Source organism: Mangifera indica, chromosome 1 (genome assembly GCF_011075055.1).
Source record: "Mangifera indica cultivar Alphonso chromosome 1, CATAS_Mindica_2.1, whole genome shotgun sequence".
NCBI classification, from domain to species: domain Eukaryota; kingdom Viridiplantae; phylum Streptophyta; class Magnoliopsida; order Sapindales; family Anacardiaceae; genus Mangifera; species Mangifera indica.
Genome location: NC_058137.1, coordinates 10,505,301 through 10,525,482, shown reverse-complemented (window position 1 = coordinate 10,525,482; position 20,182 = coordinate 10,505,301). Strand labels below are relative to the sequence as shown.

At 37.6% G+C, this 20,182-nt stretch overlaps 1 pseudogene; it reads right to left on the bottom strand.

Moving 5' to 3' along the window:
- Positions 1-2,297: 2,297 nt before the first annotated feature.
- On the bottom strand, positions 2,298-19,415 carry LOC123214317 (annotated as a pseudogene).
- Positions 19,416-20,182: the final 767 nt, after the last annotated feature.

Below are 20,182 nucleotides of genomic sequence, written 5' to 3'. Positions count from 1 at the left end.
GGTTTCTCCTCTTGTAAACCCATCGTTGCAATAAGCCCTAAATGAACTCCGCGAACAATGTGATGGGCAAACCCTATTATGTTTGACGAGGGAATTAAATTACTCTACAATATCAATTGTCATTATGTTATACCGGTGCCCTAGAAAATGTGCCCTACTCCATCGGTGAAACCCTATCTCATATAGGTAAGCCTCGATTTGAAGATATATCTCATCAATAGATCTTATCATCACCTCATTTGTCTCTTTATATGACTTTGCAATTTTCCAATATAAACACGCAACCTATGAGTTTATAAATAATACAAGCACTTCGTTATCAAAATTTATAAAATGTTCACAAGGATAAAAAATTTATAAATGTATAAACACTGTACTTGTAAGTTGCACTTGTACTTTAATTGTATGTTATAGAGAAAATGATGGGAACAACACCCATAGTGTACATCTGAAAAGACTTCAGTCATTACAAAGTATATAACATGATGTCGATCTGAGATTATTACTAACTCTGATATTTCATTGATGTATTCTTTAAGCTTTGTCAGAAACCAACACCATGTTTCATAACCTTTCTTTTTACTGACGCCAAAAGTAATTTCTTCTTCTTCTTCTAGTCCTTTGATCTTTACAAGGGAGTCAAGCTCAATTTTTTTTTGTTTCATGTATAGTTGAATGAAGTTTTAGATCGAATCAATACCACACTGTTCACTCAAAAGTTGGATAAATCTTTCAAGTATTGTTCCTGAGAAAATTTTAACCAACTTTTCAAAAACTTTAACATACTTCATTATGTTCTCATCATGTTAGATCTATTCTCCTTGGAAACGAATAATAACATAACTAACCATTTTAATTGTCAATCCTACAATGAAAAATTTTCATACAAAATTAGACATTTATCATAAAAAATCCATAATAAACATTTACTGACATTGGTTAATATCCAAATGACCGTTATATTTTCCTAATATTTCATTTTACTCTCTAATATATTATACAATATCAAAATATAACCTATATTTTCATAATATATACGAACTTGGTATTATTATAATATCGAAATGTCCTCCCATTGTTTGCGTATTTTATTTAGCACATTTATATTTTGTCTAATTTCAAAAAGCCCTTTATATTTATCTAATATTTCATTTAACATCTTCAAATATTGTATTGTAGGAAAATACCTCTATATTTTATCAAAAATTATCTATATATTTCTCACATTTTATTTAAAACCTTCATATATTATTTAATATCAAAATACCCCCATATTTTTTTAATATTTCTTTAACCCCCTATATTTATCAAACATTTCATTTAAAACCTTCATATATTGATTAATATCATTTAACTCTCAATATTTATCTAATATTTCATTTAACACCTTCATATATTATCTTATATCAAAATACCCCTATATTTTTTCAACATTTAATTTAAAACCTTATTACATTGTTTATTATCAAAATGCCCCTATTATTTTTCTAATATTTCATTTAACCCCTATATTTATCTAACATTTTTTAACACCCTCATATGTTGTTTTGTATTAAAATGCCCCTGTATTTTTTTAATATTTCATTTAAAACTTTCATACATTATTTTATATCAAAATATTCTTCATATTTTTTTATCATTTCTTTAACCCCCTAATATATTATCAACTATCCAAATACCCTTTTTATATAACATACAAACTTGACTTAACAAATAAAATTAAGTTTTGAGTTAAGATTCATATATATACATTTTTCTTACAAACTGATTTATTTAAATTCAAATTCATAAATACGAATTTTTTTCTAACAAACTCACAATATCAAATATTAAGTAAATAAAAGTAAAAGTAAAAGTAAAAGTTTGAATAATATGTGAAATGTATAAAAGTGAAAATTTATATAGTAGTAGTGAAACATAATTTTGGTATTTTTTATTTTTATTTTTTGGAACATTTATACTTGAGACTTTGAAAATGGAGTTTTTTAACTGAAAATGAAAAACAGAGGCATTTTTATTTAAGTGAGGGTAAAAAGGGACATTTACTTTAATTTCCCTACATTAAATGACCAAAAATCTTTTAGTTGATCAAAATTGTCTTGTTTAGTGTATTCTCTCGTACATTTTATAATTCGTATCTCTCAAATATTTGCAAAGATTCATTTTACAAGTTTTGCGCTTTTAGTTATAAATTTCACGTTGCCAATTCAACCGAGTAATATTATATATATAATTTTATACATAAATCACAATATATCATTATATAATTGGATAATTAAAAATTAAAAATAAAATAATATTTAATCACATAATAATACATTATTATTTATACATAAAAAGTTATGTAAATAATTTTATTGTTCAATAAATGCCTTGTTTATAATGGCCGGTCCAGTTGGGAGATAAGGGAGACTAAAGAAAGGGGGAGAATTGAAAGAATTTTTACCCTCGTCATTTACATCTCGTATTTACAAAAACACTCAACTTCCCCTACAAAAAATTCCTTAATACCAACCTCAATATAATTTTCCCACCCCCTTATACTACCTATTAAACCTAGAAAACACTATATCATATGCCGATTAGTAAATTCAATTATCAGCTACCTTTTCTTTTTTCTAGTTTTTTTATTTTTTAGGTTTTCTAGAGCAAATATCGACGAGATTTCGGATATATAAGGTCAAACTACAACCATTCATCAGTTGGGCATCCAAGATGGTAGGATAATGCTGGGAACCTAAAATGAATTGTTGGAATTTTAAGCAGTCTTCTCACTAACCTTGACAACCTCCACAACGGTTGCATTGCAGAAGAAGCAACGGACGCAGTTTAGAAGATGTCGGCTTATGCAGCCATAGCAGGACCTGTGGGAACAAGGCACAAATTGTGCGTCAGTTACAGTTGCATAACAGATGCAGCACATGCCACCATCAGCATCGGTGACTGTCCCAGATGCTGTCCCCTCAATCTTTTGCGTCTCAATCCGGTGAAGGACCAGGCTCAGAAAGCATTCTAATTGCCCCAGTTTTGTAAGATATGCATCTCCTCTGAAGGATCCAGCCTGGTAAGATGGCAACAAACAATTGGAATGATTAGAAGATCCAGGGAAACGCCAATGATAAGCACAGCTTCAGCATATAAAACACAATCAAAATTGAATACATCTTAAAGAATAAGAAAACTTTGCAAATCAGACACTCCCGGAGAGACTAAAGCTAGCCAGTACTCACCCAGTTGTACTCTAGCAAGTATTGGAATCCACAGTGAATGGTATCAATGCAATCCATGCTTGAAAAGACGCCCACGACATCATTCTGCCTTATGCTTTCAGGCTGTGTACTAGCATCCAACAAACTCAAGATGATACCAACTAGAGGGGCTAATGTGGTGCCTCGGTTGACTTTCTCTGAAGATTGGCCATGCCGTCTCAGTGACCTGCGGTACAAATTACTCTTAAGATAAGATATGAATGCGTTGGAGGTTTGCATTAGAAAATAGCTAAACATCAAAAACCAATTAAATAACCAGTTCTGACACAGTACAAACAAAATTTTCATCAAGAATTAACATTTTGTATACATGCCCTGATTCATAATTATAACAGGCATCACAAGTTTAATTGAGAATAAAGACAAAACAGACAATAATAAGAAGGGTGGGAAAAGAACAGGAACGTACAAGTCAAAAAACTCAGCATCAGCAGCTGCAGTTATATGGTTTAGAATGAATACGATCAACTCAGTGAGCCTTCGGAGGTTTGTATCCGTTCCTGAGAGGAAAGCTTGAGGGATCTCATGGGTACAGAACTCCAAGACCCTAGCCAGAGTGCATGAGAGATCAAAGATTACACAGCATTTCCTTTGCTGAAAGTCTGAAACCTGCAAACAGTCATACGCACTTCTACGTCGACAACATATATCATGGTTTGCATTTACTTCAATTAGGCCAATGATTTATAGTATCATAAGTCAAGAGACAATTCGTACCTGGTTTTTTTCTTGCATTTCTCAAACAGAAACCGAGAATTCAGTCATCGTCCAGCTGAGAGTGTTAAATAATCGATTAAGAAATGCTGAGAATAGCATTTCATTGTTGATACAAGCTCCGCGAAGTAGTTTCTATACATTAGAGAGGGAAAACAATCAATTATCCGAAGCTACAAGGATGACAAAAAAATAAAAAAGAAGCATAATATCGATTCATTAATTCACCTGGAAAACAACTGATGAAGATGATGATTCTCCATGATTAGAAGAACCAAAGCCACAACCTTTGCAAAACCGCAGAAGAATGTTGGTTACAGGAATCCAGGAACGGTTCTCAAACGCTGACAATAATGCCTTTGGCATTCTCAGAGTGGCTGCCTCATTGTTCTCAAAAGCTGGCAAATATTCTTTATATTGAACCAGGACAGATATAGATTGAAGAAGAACATCTCTCAGATCTTCACTGGATATTCTTGGATCGTTGAAGTGGGTTACTATGAAAGTGACCTAAACAATTAAAAAAAAAAAGACCTCAGAGACTGAGAAAAAGGAGTGATCTAATGGAAGTTACTAAGTTTGCAAACCAATTCAAAATGCATAAATATCGTAATCATAGTTTCGGAAGAACGTAGATCTCAAATTTCACATAAAAATTGTGCAAAACCTATATAAGAAAAAAACAAATCATAAATGTATGCACATGTAAACTTTTTTCTCTAAATATCAACCCTGCAAACAACCCATTACATAATTTCTGGCAACAGATTATGTAAGAGTGCCAGAAATTATGTAAGAGTACTACCAAATAAATGTTCATATTTTTTATCATGTCTGTTAAGCAAACAACAGATAAACAAAAACAACACGACAGAGAGATTAAAAGATGAGACGTACAAATGAAGCAAGTCCTTGCTTGATGAATATTGCAGAAGGCACAAATGGTGGGTCACTCTTTCATAAGACATGAAAGCAATCAACCTGAAAGGATCATCAAGTAAGCAATTTACAACATTTCAGAAAATAAATAAAAAGGGTAAAAATGCCAGAAAAGACAGAGCGCATACATTTCCTAATACAACATTCGGTCAACAATGTGAAACACTGTTTGAATTCAACCACTCACAAAGGTTACATACTGTATGAGCCTAAGACGAAATGTAAAAGATTTCTAATGATGAGTACGAACAATAATATACTTGCTCCAACCCATCAACATAAGTGAAAAAACAAGCATGCCTGATATATATTCTCATAAGAAACGATTCTAGCATACTTTTTTGTCAATTGATACACCAGTCCATATGTATCAAAGATGATTTACCAGAGCTTCAAGGTAAAATTATGGGATATATATGAACACTGAATCCATTTTGCTAAGAACCAGAAGCAATTGCACAGTCCACATGCATGTTGCATACATTCCTTTTTGCTTCCACCGAGAAAACAGGGAAATGCGATACCTGAAAATCATGAGAAAGTGTTAGAGCCCGGGTTTATGTAAAAAGGAAGAATGGAGGAAGAAAGACCAACTTGAGGGTGCAAAACGGAAAGCTGGAAAAAAGCATCAGTGTTAATAATCCTGAAAAGCAAGTTATGGAAACGGATGGCAGCAGACCTGAGGCAGAGGATAATGGTGCTGATCATATTAGTGAGCAACCCTTGGGAGAACCTGAGGGCAGTCCTCCAAAAGTAGCAAGGACAGCAGACATGCAGCAAAAGGTTAGGGACATGCTGGGGAAGGAGGAAACTGTGAGAATACTGAATGTTGAGTTGGCACGCAAAGATTGGAGGAGTGACAGTAAGATAGAGTGAAATAAGAACTGGAAAAGAGAGAAGAAGGGGAGGAGAAGAAAAAGAGAAGATAGTGAGGAAGGCCTCAGGGAGAGATCCAGCCTCTCGAAAGCTGGAGAAATATCAAGTTTATGTGTTGAGTCCTTTATGTTATTTTGTTTTAGATTACGTGAGTTGAGTCTTTTGTGTTCTTGTTCTTAGCATAGCTGGACTGTATTAGCAGTGGGAAATCAGTTTGGTTTTGTGAGAGATGGGCATTTGCTTTTGTACACTTGCCAAAACATCATGGATTAATATTATTCAGCTTTTATTCCTTAACGATACAAATAACTAAAACGAATATTCACTGCTCTGTTTCCATATTGTTTACTGTTACATTACAACAAAAAAACATTGCACAGTGGCATTCACAAAGCAGGTTTAGCTTGAAGACGAACCCAGTTGTAGTTGCTGAAGAAGAAGGACCTCTGAGTGGCAGACACACTCTCAGGTACCTAACATTGGTATCAGAGCATGACCAGGATGGAAAGTCGGATAGAGGGGCTTGAGAAGGATGTAACAGAAGTTCACGAGAGACTGGCACGAATGGGTGGCCGACTGGAAGGTATGGATAAAGAAGTAAGGGAAAAACTGGACTTCACTCAGGTGAGGCTGGAAGGATTGGAGAACAGTATGGAAGTTATGAAGGGGTACCTTCGGGACCTCAAGGAGGCGATGATCGGGAAAGACGGTGGCGACAAGGGTAAATCGCCGATGGATCCTGGGCCAACTACGTCACCAGTTAGGGACCGCGATAATGCAGCGCCAACAGAGAAGGAACCAACCCCTATACACGACCCACCACCTAGGGCGGAGGAAGAGGACGGAACAAAAGAAACGTCAGAGGTTGGACAAAAAGGGGCTGACGGCCAAGGAGGAAACCGACGGGACGTACAATTTCGTCGATTGGATCTACCGTTGTTTGCTGGAGAGCAAGCTTTGGAATGGCTGGAGAAGGTTGAACGCTATTTTGACGTCAACAGAATATCTGAAAGAGAAAGATTGACTGTTGTGGGGGTATGCATGGAGGGGGCGGCGTTCCACTGGTTTAGATGGAGAAGGAGAAGGCAACCGTTCTCAGGCTGGGAGGAATTCCGAAACGCAGCTCTCAAAAGGTTCAGGATGGATGAGGAACGGACAGCTCAGGAGGAGTTGTTCGCCATTCGTCTAAGGGACTTCATTCACGAGTACAGATGCCGGTACGAGCTACTATCAGCGGAGGTCGAAAAACTGTTTGAAAGCACCCTGACAGTAATCTTCATGAATGGACTTCCAGACAAACTTAGGGAAGAAGTGAGGTTGTTCCGTCCGGCGACACTGGAGGAGACCATGGAGAGGGCGCAAGAGATCGAGAGAAAAAATATGCTAATTGAGAACAAGACTAGAACCCGACCCGAAAAACCCTACCCGAACACCCACATGACCCAGGCCCATAATTCAACCTCCCACAACACAAACCAGACCACAAAGACAAGCAGCCCACCCCAACTTTCATATTATCGACCCACTAACCAGCCTAACTCAGTCCCAAACATGCAGAATAGCCGTTCAATAACTATCTCAGCTCCTGCTCAAACGCTAGGCCCAACTCGTCCTGCTTTAAACCTTCGCCCATTTGGGCATAGCAGATCGGAAAATGCGTTCCCATACACGAACGTGACATCTTCAATGAGAGCTCCAAATGCCTCCGTCGCATCATCCTCCAATCAGCGAAGAGACGGTAGTTTTTGAAGACTGACAGACGAGGAGTATCGTTCCAAAATCGAAAGAGGCCTGTGTTTTCGATGCGACGAGAAGTACACGCCTGGACACCGGTGTCGGTACAGACAACTACGAATAATGATTGCCTGCGAGGAAAACGCAGCCGAGGAGGAGGAGGAGGAAGAAATGGAAGTCGAAGCGGAAGCGAAGAAGCTAGAGGCAACCTTTAATTCAAGTTCGGTGGTAGGATTAGACTCACAGAAGACTATGAAATTCACCGAAGATATTGGGGGAAAACAGGTGCTGATTCTACTGGATAGCGGTGCGACTCACAATTTTATTTCAGACCGCCTAATTGACGAGCTACAGATTCCAATCCAACCAGCCACGTTCGCCGTGGTATTAGGGGACAGTCGAAAGGTCACGGGGGTGGGTAAATGTAGCGAGGTTGAATTAACGGTGCAAGGGATAAAGATAACTCAGGACTTTCTTCCTTTCAGATTGGGGGGAGTTGATGTAATTCTTGGCGTCGACTGGTTGAGACAACTCGAAGATGTGAAAACAAACTGGGGGACACAAACAATGCGATTCAACTGGTGTGGACAAAAGGTAGAACTGAGGGGGGATGTTTCATTATCCCGATTGGAGTCTTCAATGGGGGCACTGCTAAAGCTAATTGCACAGGGGAATGAGGGGTTATGCTTGAGAACTACTGGAAAGGGGGAGATAAATGAGACGAATGAGGAAATTGTCCCAACTGAACTAATCCCGTTGCTGAGGGAATTCGAAGACCTATTCACAGAGCCACACGGCTTACCTCCAAAAAGAGAAAAGGACCACGCTATACGACTCATTGAAGGGGCACAACCTCCTAATTTGAGGTCGTACCGCTACCCACATTTTCAAAAAAATGAAGTGGAGAGAATTGTCGAAGAAATGCTCGCTACTAGAATAATTCGATCCAGCGTGAGTCCGTATTCGAGCCCAGTTTTGTTGGTGAGAAAAAAAAATGGGAGTTGGAGGTTTTGTGTCGACTACAGGGCTTTGAATCGGGTAACAATACCTGATAAGTTTCCGATTCCCGCAATAGACGAACTACTCGATGAACTAGAGGGGGCTGGAGTCTTCAGTAAGCTGGATCTTCGTTCGGGATATCATCAGATCAGAGTTAAGGAATCCGATGCGGAGAAGACTGCTTTTCGGACGCATGACGGCCACTACGAATTTTTGGTCATGTCGTTCGGATTGTCGAACGCCCCAACAACATTTCAGAGTTTAATGAATGACATATTTCGCCCATTCCTAAGAAAATTTGTGCTAGTATTTTTTGACGACATCTTAGTCTACAGTAAGGGATTCGAAGATCACATACGACATCTACAGACAGTGCTGGAGTTGTTAAGAAATCACGGTCTCGTAGTCAACAGAAAAAAATGTCAATTCGGAAGGGAGAAGATAGACTACCTGGGGCATATTATATCAAGAAATGGCGTCGAAGCGGACCCTCGGAAGATTAAAGATATGCAAAATTGGCCTACACCTAGAGACTTGCGTGATCTGAGAGGTTTCTTGGGGCTCACTGGATACTATCGGAGGTTCGTGCATGGCTACAGGAGAATTGTAGGGCCACTGACCAATCTGTTAAAAAAGAATTCCTTCAGGTGGAATGAAGAAGCGCACAGGGCGTTTGAAGCATTGAAGCAAGCAATGGTGACTCTCCTAGTGCTGGCACTGCCCGACTTCTCAAAGGAATTCGTTGTGGAGACTGACGCTTCGAGTTCAGGGTTGGGAGCGGTCCTCATGCAAGCCGGAAGACCTATTGCCTATCTAAGCAAGGCGTTATCACCCAGAAATATAGAGAAATCAGTCTACGAAAGGGAGCTTATGGCTATCGTTTTGGCACTACAAAAATGGCGACATTACTTGTTGGGACGCCACTTCCAAGTGCGGACTGATCAGCGCAACCTCAGGTTCTTGACAGAGCAGAAAGTAGTTAGTCACGAACAGCAAAAATGGTTAGTGAAAATGTTGGGGTTTGACTTCGATATAGTATATAGACCGGGTTACGAAAATAAGGCAGCAGATGCCCTTTCCCGAAAACCAATCGAAGGCAAGGAATTGAGGGCTCTCCATTTTGCTGTTCCCGTTGGGGTAGACAAAATACAAGAAAAAGTTATGAAGGATGAAAAGCTCAGACAGGTTATGTATGATCTGCTCACTGAATCAAGTGTTCATGTTGGGTATGAATTGAAGAAAGGAAGCTTGCTATATAGGGGACATGTGGTAATACCGAAGAGCTCCAGGTTAGTGCAGTTATTCTTGGCTGAGTTTCACTCTTCTCCCATGGGTGGTCACTCTGGCTTCTTTCGCACCTATAAGAAGATTTCTTCAATTTTCTACTGGGAGGGAATGAAAAATGACGTGAGAAAATTCGTGGCGGAATGTGAAGTATGTCAGCGAGTTAAATACGAAACAACGGCGTCTGCAGGTCTTTTACAGCCTCTCCCCATCCCTTCCAAAATCTGGGAGGATTTGTCAATGGATTTTATTGTCGGATTACCGAAAGTAAGAGGGTTTGACACTATAATGGTGGTAGTGGATCGCCTATCAAAGTACGGACATTTTATAGCTATTCGTCGTCCTTATACAGCAAGGGACATCGTAAGGGTTTTCGTTAGTGAAATTGTTAAACTCCATGGCTTTCCAAGGACAATTATATCCGATAGGGACAACATCTTCATAAGTAATTTCTGGTCTGAACTGTTCAGAATCTCCAGGATGACGCTTCAATTCAGCTCAGCGTACCACCCGCAAACTGATGGACAAACCGAGGTTGTAAATCGAAGCCTGGAAACGTATCTCAGGTGTTTCTGCCATGAGCAGCAGCGAACTTGGCCTAATTGGTTGTCGTGGGCGGAATATTGGTTCAACACTACCTTTAATTGTTCGACGGGCATGACACCATTCAAGGCGGTATACGGTCGCGAACCACTGCCGCTTCTAAGGTTCGTGGAAGAATCATCTAAGGTTGAGGAGGTGGACGTAATGATAAAACGAAGAAATGAAATTCTGGACAGATTGAAGACAAATCTCCAAACCGCTCAGCAGAGGATGAAATTGATGGCGGATCGTGGTAGGCGTGAAGTTGAACTAGCAGTGGGGGAACAAGTTTTTCTGAAGCTGCAACCATATCGACTACGGTCCCTGGCTTCGAGACTGAACGAAAAGCTGAGTCCCCGTTTTTACGGGCCTTTCGAAATAGAGAAAAAAATTGGTCAAGTGGCATACAAGCTGAAACTTCCTGCAACAGCAAGAATTCACCTTGTCTTCCACGTTTCTCAACTAAAAAAACTGGTGGGTCCTTCAGTGACCATCCTACCTCTACCTGATTGTTTAAATGAAGAGGGAGAACTGGCAGCACAGCCTGAGGAGGTCTTAGATTTCCGTTACTCACAGCACGGAGACCTGGAATTGCTTATTAAGTGGTGTGGACTGCAAGACCATGAAAACTCTTGGGAATTATACAAAAATTTGGTTCAGGCTTTTCCATGTTTGCAACTTGAGGACAAAGTGCCTTTGGATGGGAGGGGTAATGTTAGAGCCCGGGTTTATGTAAAAAGGAAGAATGGAGGAAGAAAGACCAACTTGAGGGTGCAAAACGGAAAGCTGGAAAAAAACATCAGTGTTAATAATCCTGAAAAGCAAGTTATGGAAACGGATGGCAGCAGACCTGAGGCAGAGGATAATGGTGCTGATCATATTAGTGAGCAACCCTTGGGAGAACCTGAGGGCAGTCCTCCAAAAGTAGCAAGGACAGCAGACATGCAACAAAAGGTTAGGGACATGCTGGGGAAGGAGGAAACTGTGAGAATACTGAATGTTGAGTTGGCACGCAAAGATTGGAGGAGTGATAGTAAGATAGAGTGAAATAAGAGCTGGAAAAGAGAGAAGAAGGGGAGGAGAAGAAAAAGAGAAAATAGTGAGGAAGGCCTCAGGGAGAGATCCAACCTCTCGAAAGCTGGAGAAATATCAAGTTTATGTGTTGAGTCCTTTATGTTATTTTGTTTTAGATTACGTGAGTTGAGTCTTTTGTGTTCTTGTTCTTAGCATAGCTGGACTGTATTAGCAATGGGAAATCAGTTTGGTTTTGTGAGAGATGGGCATTTGCTTTTGTACACTCGCCAAAACATCATGGATTAATATTATTCAGCTTTTATTCCTTAACGATACAAATAACTAAAACGAATATTCACTGCTCTGTTTCCATATTGTTTACTGTTACATTACAACAAAAAACATTGCACAGTGGCATTCACAAAGCAGGTTTAGCTTGAAGACGAACCCAGTTGTAGTTGCTGAAGAAGAAGGACCTCTGAGCGGCAGACGCACTCTCAGGTACCTAACAGAAAGGGACATACAGAACCTGAGAATGCAGATAAGTATTATTCAAACAATTTTTTTTTTTTCTAATTACAGGGAATTGCCATTTTGAACAAAGATGTTTAACAAGAATACCCTATCAAACAGAACATCACATCAAGAATGCCACCATGGAATGCAATCTGTGTTACACCATAATTATAGAACTGACCAGAAAACATGCTTAACCATAGATGCTAAAATAATGGCAATGGAAACAGTAAAAACACAGTAGCTGGTCCAGAGAACTAGGGAAGCAGCTGCCATATGTCAACAGCATACAATTAGGTCATCAGGCACTAAGAACAGAGTATAGCCAAAACAGGAAATAAATTGATTAGCAACAAAATGTTGTTGTGCAGCATTAATAAAATTCACTAAACTGGATTTCATGACCAGATCCAAGTGAAGTGCCGCCCAACACAAAGAGATGAAAACATAATTTAACAAATTAATAATGTATCAAATACAAATCAGGTTAATCAAGATCTAATTATCTTCATTTCAGCCAGCACATATACACAGAAGCTAGTTCAGTTCAAAGAGTCATATTGGCACCATACCATGACAAAGAGCAGACAATGCATTACAGAAGCATAATAAAAAATTTTTTTAAAACAACTTGCAGATATGTACCATAGAATATCTTAAGTCACCTATAAAAAGCATCAATACATATTAAAAACATAATATAAATATGATAATAAACTAGAACACTAGCTAAAACTATGATATAAAACCATAATTGGATAGAAGACTTCTCAAATTCAAGCAAAAATTCAGATCTTAGAAACTTCCTTCAGGATAATTTTTCATTTGTTCTCGGAGAACTTATATCAAATTATCACCCCTGGTATCCATCAGATTGAATTGTCATAGATTATAGTTGAAGAAACAGATTCCATCTCTCAGGAATACAGACTTCATGTTAACATGAAGATATATGGATTAGTGTCGTTTCCTCAAGTTCAGCAAAAAGAAGGGATAAGGTGAGGCATAGAAATAATGCTTGATAATAGACAGACTCAGAGAAGCACAAAGTCCACTATAATCTAACAAGTTCTTGCATGGTCGTCTTACCAGGTACAATGCCTGACGCAATCATACGGTAGTTATTACGAGCCTCCTTCATATGCTTCAGTTGCTGACCGCAAGCCCGTTCTCTTATTTGTTTATCAGTTTCTTCCACGAGAGATATTGACTGTGATTGGTGAGACATGTAATATGATGCCTATAATTGGAAAGAAATTCTTTGAGATCTTATACAACAATTAGAAAAACAAACTGCTACCTGTGGAACAACCCACATGTCAGGTTAACTGGTATAAAATAAATAAATAAATAATAATTATTCCAAGATAATGTCCAAGTCAAGATATGCAGAACTTGACAGCAGCAACACATCATACATATCACCATGTAACTAGTTTCACCAAACGAGACGCAAACCAACCAAATCACAAGCAACAAATCATCCCATTAAGTTCAAGTCCAGAAATGTAGCGTTACTTAAGCAAATAATACAAATAGTCGGCGTCATTATCATCACTCAAACATAGTAAACCAAAAAAAAAAAAAAAACCAAAAGCAAGTCACACACACCTCCTTAGATGTTCAGAAATTATCTACAAGACTTTGACATCAGCAATGTGATACAGAATTGAAAATCATTTTGATCTAATTTGTCAAACATAAATGCAATCCACTAAAATCTATTCCCTGTATAAGCTATATTTATCTTTTTGTTGAAAATTTATTATGCTTCATCACAAGGTGTGTAATCATTATCAATGTGTTCATCGTAACTGCTTTACCATAATAGCATTCACACTGCATTTTAGAGTTCCAAAATTTCAAATCAACCCAAGTTGTGTCACCAGAAAGATCAAAACAAAGGGGGCACCATCTAGCACTGATAAAAGAATTTAATAGACAAAGTAGACCAGTTATGAAATAACAAGAAAAATAAAAAATAACCCCAGAATCACCTCACCTGCTTAAAATTTGGCGCAAGACCTATGTGATACAACAACAATAAAGCATCTAGAAGCTCCTCCTCTCTAACTGTAGCTGTAGACGTATTACTCTCTCTTGGTACAATCCTCGTATATCTTACTGGACAATAACCAAACTCGGATTCAGATTGGTCACTGGTGCTAGGTTTATCCGCCATCTCATCATTCAAACCTCCAGAACTACACTCTGCAGCAACCTGAGCAGACCTTTCTGGATTAGGACAGCAATTGCCCCCCGAACCTTTAGCTGTGAATCTAACTGGATACATAAAGCTTCTGGAAAAATCAGCATCGTAATTTGAACAACAACATGGTTTCTGCTCAGTTAAATGAGTCACTCTACTTTCTTCATCATCCATACAGCCTTCCTCCCACCGGATTACTTCAATTTCTTGATCATATGCAGGACGAGCCTTCAACAGATGAGTAAACGAACCCCCAAGCCTTGAAATATCAGCTCGGTGAAGATCATTCTTTAGAAACAAACTTACTGGAAAGCTTTGTTGACCACCTTTGTGCAGAAAACCAACATGGTGGCCATCATTTTCAGAAGTTTTCAACCAGTTACAAAAATCCCCCATGGAGAACCCTTCAGATAAAAAATGGAGTATAACAGTATATAGAGACACAAGAACAGAGTTACTTGAAACTCCAGGAGGTGGCATATCGCGATCTGCTCCTCTGTTCTTCAATAAAATGTTCTGCATAAATGTCCTAAACACCGAACCAGGAAACTGGGGAGGTGATGTATGTGGTATGAATTGAATGACTAAAAGGCATAGCTCTCTATGCTTCTCTTCAATCTGCAAATTAATTAAAAATGATTAAGAATAGTTCTAGTCAAAGATAGAAATAAAGATTTATACACCTAAAACCCCAATATAATGATAATTCAACTTATTTGGTCCAAATTAGTTATTCACTTTCTTTATTCCAGAGGATACATGAAAATTGATATTAATTGGAATGAGATATGAATTACAAAAGTGGAACAGAGACCCACATAAGAAGCAAAAAAGCATCCCAAAAGATAGCTTTCTTAAACAATAGATAATCAATATACAGACTTCAGACTTCTGTAACCATATGTGAACTGATGATAAAGGCGCCATTGACCCGTGTAGGAAAAAACAGTCCTCAAAATAAGCAAACTAATAAGAAACTCTTCCAATTTGAAAAAGAAAAAAGTTCACCCACAAAACCATTAATCAAACTCCAGAGGAAAACAAGTTTAAAATGAAAAAATTGCAGAAAACATGTGAATTTAGAATATTGTTTTCTTATTTAATTCAGAGAGCAAAATGTTACAATATATACCATCACAGGGAAGATATAGAAGGAAATAAATCAAATTAAATCCCTAAAATATATATTTTATCCTAATATTGTTTGATAGTCTTCCTAATATAACAGAATACAACTCAACATTAACAAAATACAATTCAACACTCCCCCTCAAGCTGGAGCATATAAATCATATGTATCAAGTTTGTTACAAATGAAATTAATTCGAGGATCTCGAAGAGATTTAGTAAGTATATCCGCTAACTGATCATTTTAACTGATATGACTTGTAGAGATACAGCTTGACAGAATCCTTTCTCGAACAAAATGACAATCAATTTCTATATGTTTTGTTCTTTCATGAAACATAAGGTTCGAGGAAATGTAAAAAGTAGTCTGATTATCTCAAAATAATAAAATCTGTGATATTCCTGCAAACTTTAATTCTTGAATCAACTGCTTCAACCAGATAAGCTCACAAGTGACTAAGGCCATAGCAAGATATTCTGCTTCTGCGCTAGATCTGACAACAACATCTTGCTTTTTACTTTTCCATGATACTAGATTTCCTCCAACTAATACACAATACCCAGAAGTAGAACGTCTGTCTGATGGAAAACCTGCCCAGTCAATATCTGAATACCCAACGATCTGAGTATGTCCTTTATTCTCGTATAATAATCCTTTTCTAGGTGCCCTCTTAATGTACCTCAAAATCCGAATAACTGCATCCCAATGACTATCACATGCGGACTGAAGGAATTGACTTACAACACTAACAGCAAAAGAAATATCTGGTCGTGTGATAGTGAGAGAATTGAGTTTCCCAACTAGTCTTCGATATCTCCCAGGATTTGCAAGTGGCTCCCTCTGCCCAGGAAAGAGCTTAGTATTGGGGTCTATAGGAGAGTCTATAGGTTTACAATCTAACATTCCCGTTTCCTTCAGAATATCCAATGTATACTTCCTTTGAAAGATGACATTTCCAGATTTAAACCGGGCGACTTCTATATCAAGAAAGTATCTGAGTAGACCCAAATCTTTGGTTTGAAAATGACTAAATTGATGCTTCTTTAATTGTTCAACACTCTCCTAATCATTTCCTGTAATAACAGTATCATCAACATAGACCACTAGATAGATACATTGTCTCTGTGGAGTATGTATATAAAACACTGAATGATCAAATTCACTTCGTAGCATGTCGAATTCTTGATTAATAGTACTAAACCGATCAAACCAAGCGCGAGGAGATTGTTTTAACCCATCTAAAGAACGACAAAGTTTACAAATCAATCTAGACTCCCCCTGAGCAACAAAACCAGGAGGTTGTTCCACATAAATCTCTTCTTGCAATTCACTATGAAGAAAACATTCTTGATGTCTAACTGATGCAAAGGCTAATGGCGAATGGCAACCATAGATAAAAATAGGGGAACAAAAGACATTTTAGCAACAGGAGAGAAAGTTTCATAATAATCAAGATTATATGTCTGAGTGTATCCTTTAGCAACCAACCGCGCTTTCAGTCAGTCAACCTTACCATCAGGACCAACTTTAATAGGATATATCCACCTACATCCAACCATTGAGTGACCAAGAGGCAATGGAACTAGTTCCCAAGTATTATTAGCTTGTAGAGCAAACATCTCATCCACCATTGCTTGTCGCCATCTGGGATCAAATAATGCCTCATGAATAGTAGCAAAGATAGATGTAGAGGATAAAGTAGATACAAAAGCATAGTATCGTGAAGATAAATGATGATAACTAAGAAAATTATAGATAGGATGAGGATTACGAGTTGAGCGCATACCCTTGCGAATGGCTATGGGAAATTGATCATCAGAAGGTAAGACCGTAGTGACAGAGAATTCTAGAGCAAGAAGAGGTGCACCAGGTCCGGAGAGACTGACTCACCTGAAGGAGAAGCAAGACCATCACCTGCAGAAGGACTAATAGGTGTAAGATCTACACTAGTAGGAGAACGGTTATGCTCAAAGTGTGAATCTAGTAAGGGAACAGGAAGAACTTCTATGATAGGAAACTTCTATAGAAAGGTAGACGAAAAATAAATAGAAGACTCAAAAAACGTAACGTTTGTAGAAAGGTAGTAGCAACATGTGCCAGAAGAATAACATTGATAACCCTTTTGGAGATGCGAGTATCTAAGGAAGACACATTTAACGGAATGAGCTAACAATTTATCTCGACCAGGAGATAAATCATGAACAAAACACGTACGTCCGAAGACACGAGGTTGAAGAGAAAACAACAACTGATCGGGATATAAAATAGAGTGAGGTACTTGATCGTGCAAAACTAAAGATCTTTCAAAATTGAAGACACTTGATTAATTAAGAAGCAAGCAGTGAGAACAGCATCTACCCATAAGCGGAAAGTTGCATGACTATGTATGAGTAAGGTACGAACAATTTCAATAAGATGTCGATTTTTACGTTTGACAATTCTATTTTGTTGCGGAGTATAAGCACAGAAGGATTGATGTAAAAAGCCCTTGGATGTCATAAATTTAGTAAATGAAGCGAAAAAGTATTCATTTGCATTATCACTGCGTAATGTATGAATAGTAATTGAGAATTGTGTTTCGACTTCACCACAAAAAGATTAAAAAATAGAGAATAATTCATATCTATTTTTCATTAAAAATAACTAAGTGCAATGTGAATAATCATCAATAAATATAACAAAATATTGAAAACCCAAAACAGACACGACTCAATTAAGACCCCATACATCGAAATAGACTAACTGAAATGACGATGTAGCTCGTTTATTGACACGTTTTGGAAACAATATACAAGTATGTTTTCCAAGCTGAGAGGACTCGCAATTAAATGACGATAAATATGACAAACTAGGAACCATCTTTTGTAGTTTGGATAAACTAGGGTGTCCCAAACGATTATGAAGGAGCGTCGGAGACTCAATGATGGCACATGCTACAAAATCAGGTAGACTTAGTCAATAGAGGCCCTATCACTCATGTCTTGCGCCAATCATCCGACGCGTACTGCGATCCTGTATAAGAACAAAGTCATTAGTAAAAGTAATTATACAATTTAGGGAATGAGTAAGTTTGCTAATAGAAACAAGATTAAATGGACAGTCAGAGAGATAAAAGATAGATTCCAAAGGCAAAAGTGGGAGAGGATGGGCACAACCTACCACCTTTGCAGAAACAATAGATTCATTAGTTAATATTACAGTAGGTAATGAAGTAGATTAAGTAAAAGAATAGACGAGGGTTACCGGAGATGTGATCAAAGGCACCAAAATTAAGGACCTATGGCTCAGAAAAAGAAGAGTGAGTAAGACACATAGCTGAATTACCCAGATGAGCAATCGAAGCAACAGATAATGAAGATTGTTTTGTTGTCTGATATTGGAGATAGTCTTCAAGATCAACACCTGTGAGAGTCAAAGATGGTGGAGACTGTACTCCAGAGGAGTTAATAAGAGAATCAGATATACTGGTCTGAACAATATTAGCAGTTCGAGGAGGACGACCATGAAGTTTATAACATTTGTCTTTAATGTGACCTTATATGTTACAATAACTGTACTTTGGCCGATTTCCTCGACCATCACTCTCGTCTGGCTATTGATTCTAAGAGACAAGGATAAAGGAGTCAAAATTAGAGGTACCAGAAGATCCAGTCATAACTCTTGGAGAAGACACACGAAGTAGAGGACCAAAAACTTCATCAAGAGTAGGGATGACAACACTAGCAAGAATTTGATCTCGAACATGAGTAAGATTAGGACTAATGTTAATCAATGTGAGAACCATAAAGAATTTATCTCGTTGGGCTAAGTCTTTAGCTACAGTTTTACCAAAAGGTAACAACAGATTGAATACAGTCTTCAGAGATGTCATCCAACCTAGAAATTTAGACATACTCATGCCTTGTTGTTTTAAGATAACCAAAGTTGATACAACAGAGTATAACTGTTGAATATCACTGGTGTACAGGAGTTTGGCTTAAGTCCATATGTCATTACATGTGCGATAAGCTTTAAAGATAGAATGAAGTTGAGGATCAATGGTATTCCATAGCATACTACATAACAAAGCATCAATCCAAGTTCATATACTTTTATCAGATGTAATATCATCAGCTCTCTTAGTGAGATGGTCTTCAAGACCCTGTCTCATGACCATAATTCAACGGATACAGTCCATGAAGTATAATTATTGCTCCTTATTAATTTTTCTGTAGTTATTACAGAAAGAGAATTAAAAGGAAAGAGAGAACTTGGTTTGGAGCTTTCAATAGACATGTTGAATCACAAATCAAAGAACAGTAGAAGCTTTCTAGAGAGTAGTGAAGATTCGAAGCAATCGGGTGAAGGATGGAATGGCCTAAAAGAGAGGGGTGAATTAAGCAATTTAAAACGATCTTTACCAAATTAGAGAATTAAAACAATTTCTTCAAATAAATGAATATTGCCTATTTTTAATTCAATTTATGAGAATAACAAAAATATTTCAAATAATCAATACAATCAAAATAACATAACATAAAGTATGAGTTTAAGGGAAAAGAAAATCAAACACGCGATATATAGTGGTTCAGGTCAACCCGGCTTACGTCCACTCCTTCAAGCTTTCGCCCTTGGAGTATTCAACTAATCCTTGGTTGACCAAAAACTCAACCAAGCTTTTTTTCACAACAAAATAGCTTCCAAGGTGCTATTAACTTTTATAAGTGTTAAAGCTCAATTTCTCTTACTAAAAATTTTCTAATCTCTCCAAAAGTGAACCTCACTTTTTTATAGTACGAATTTTAGTATGAATTTGAAGTATGATCTCAAAGGGTGTATATAAAAGATTAAGCTTAGTACAACCCAATACAAATGAAATTACAAAGTATATGAGCAAGAGTTTTGATTAAACTAATTTGCTCTCAAAAATATGAAAGT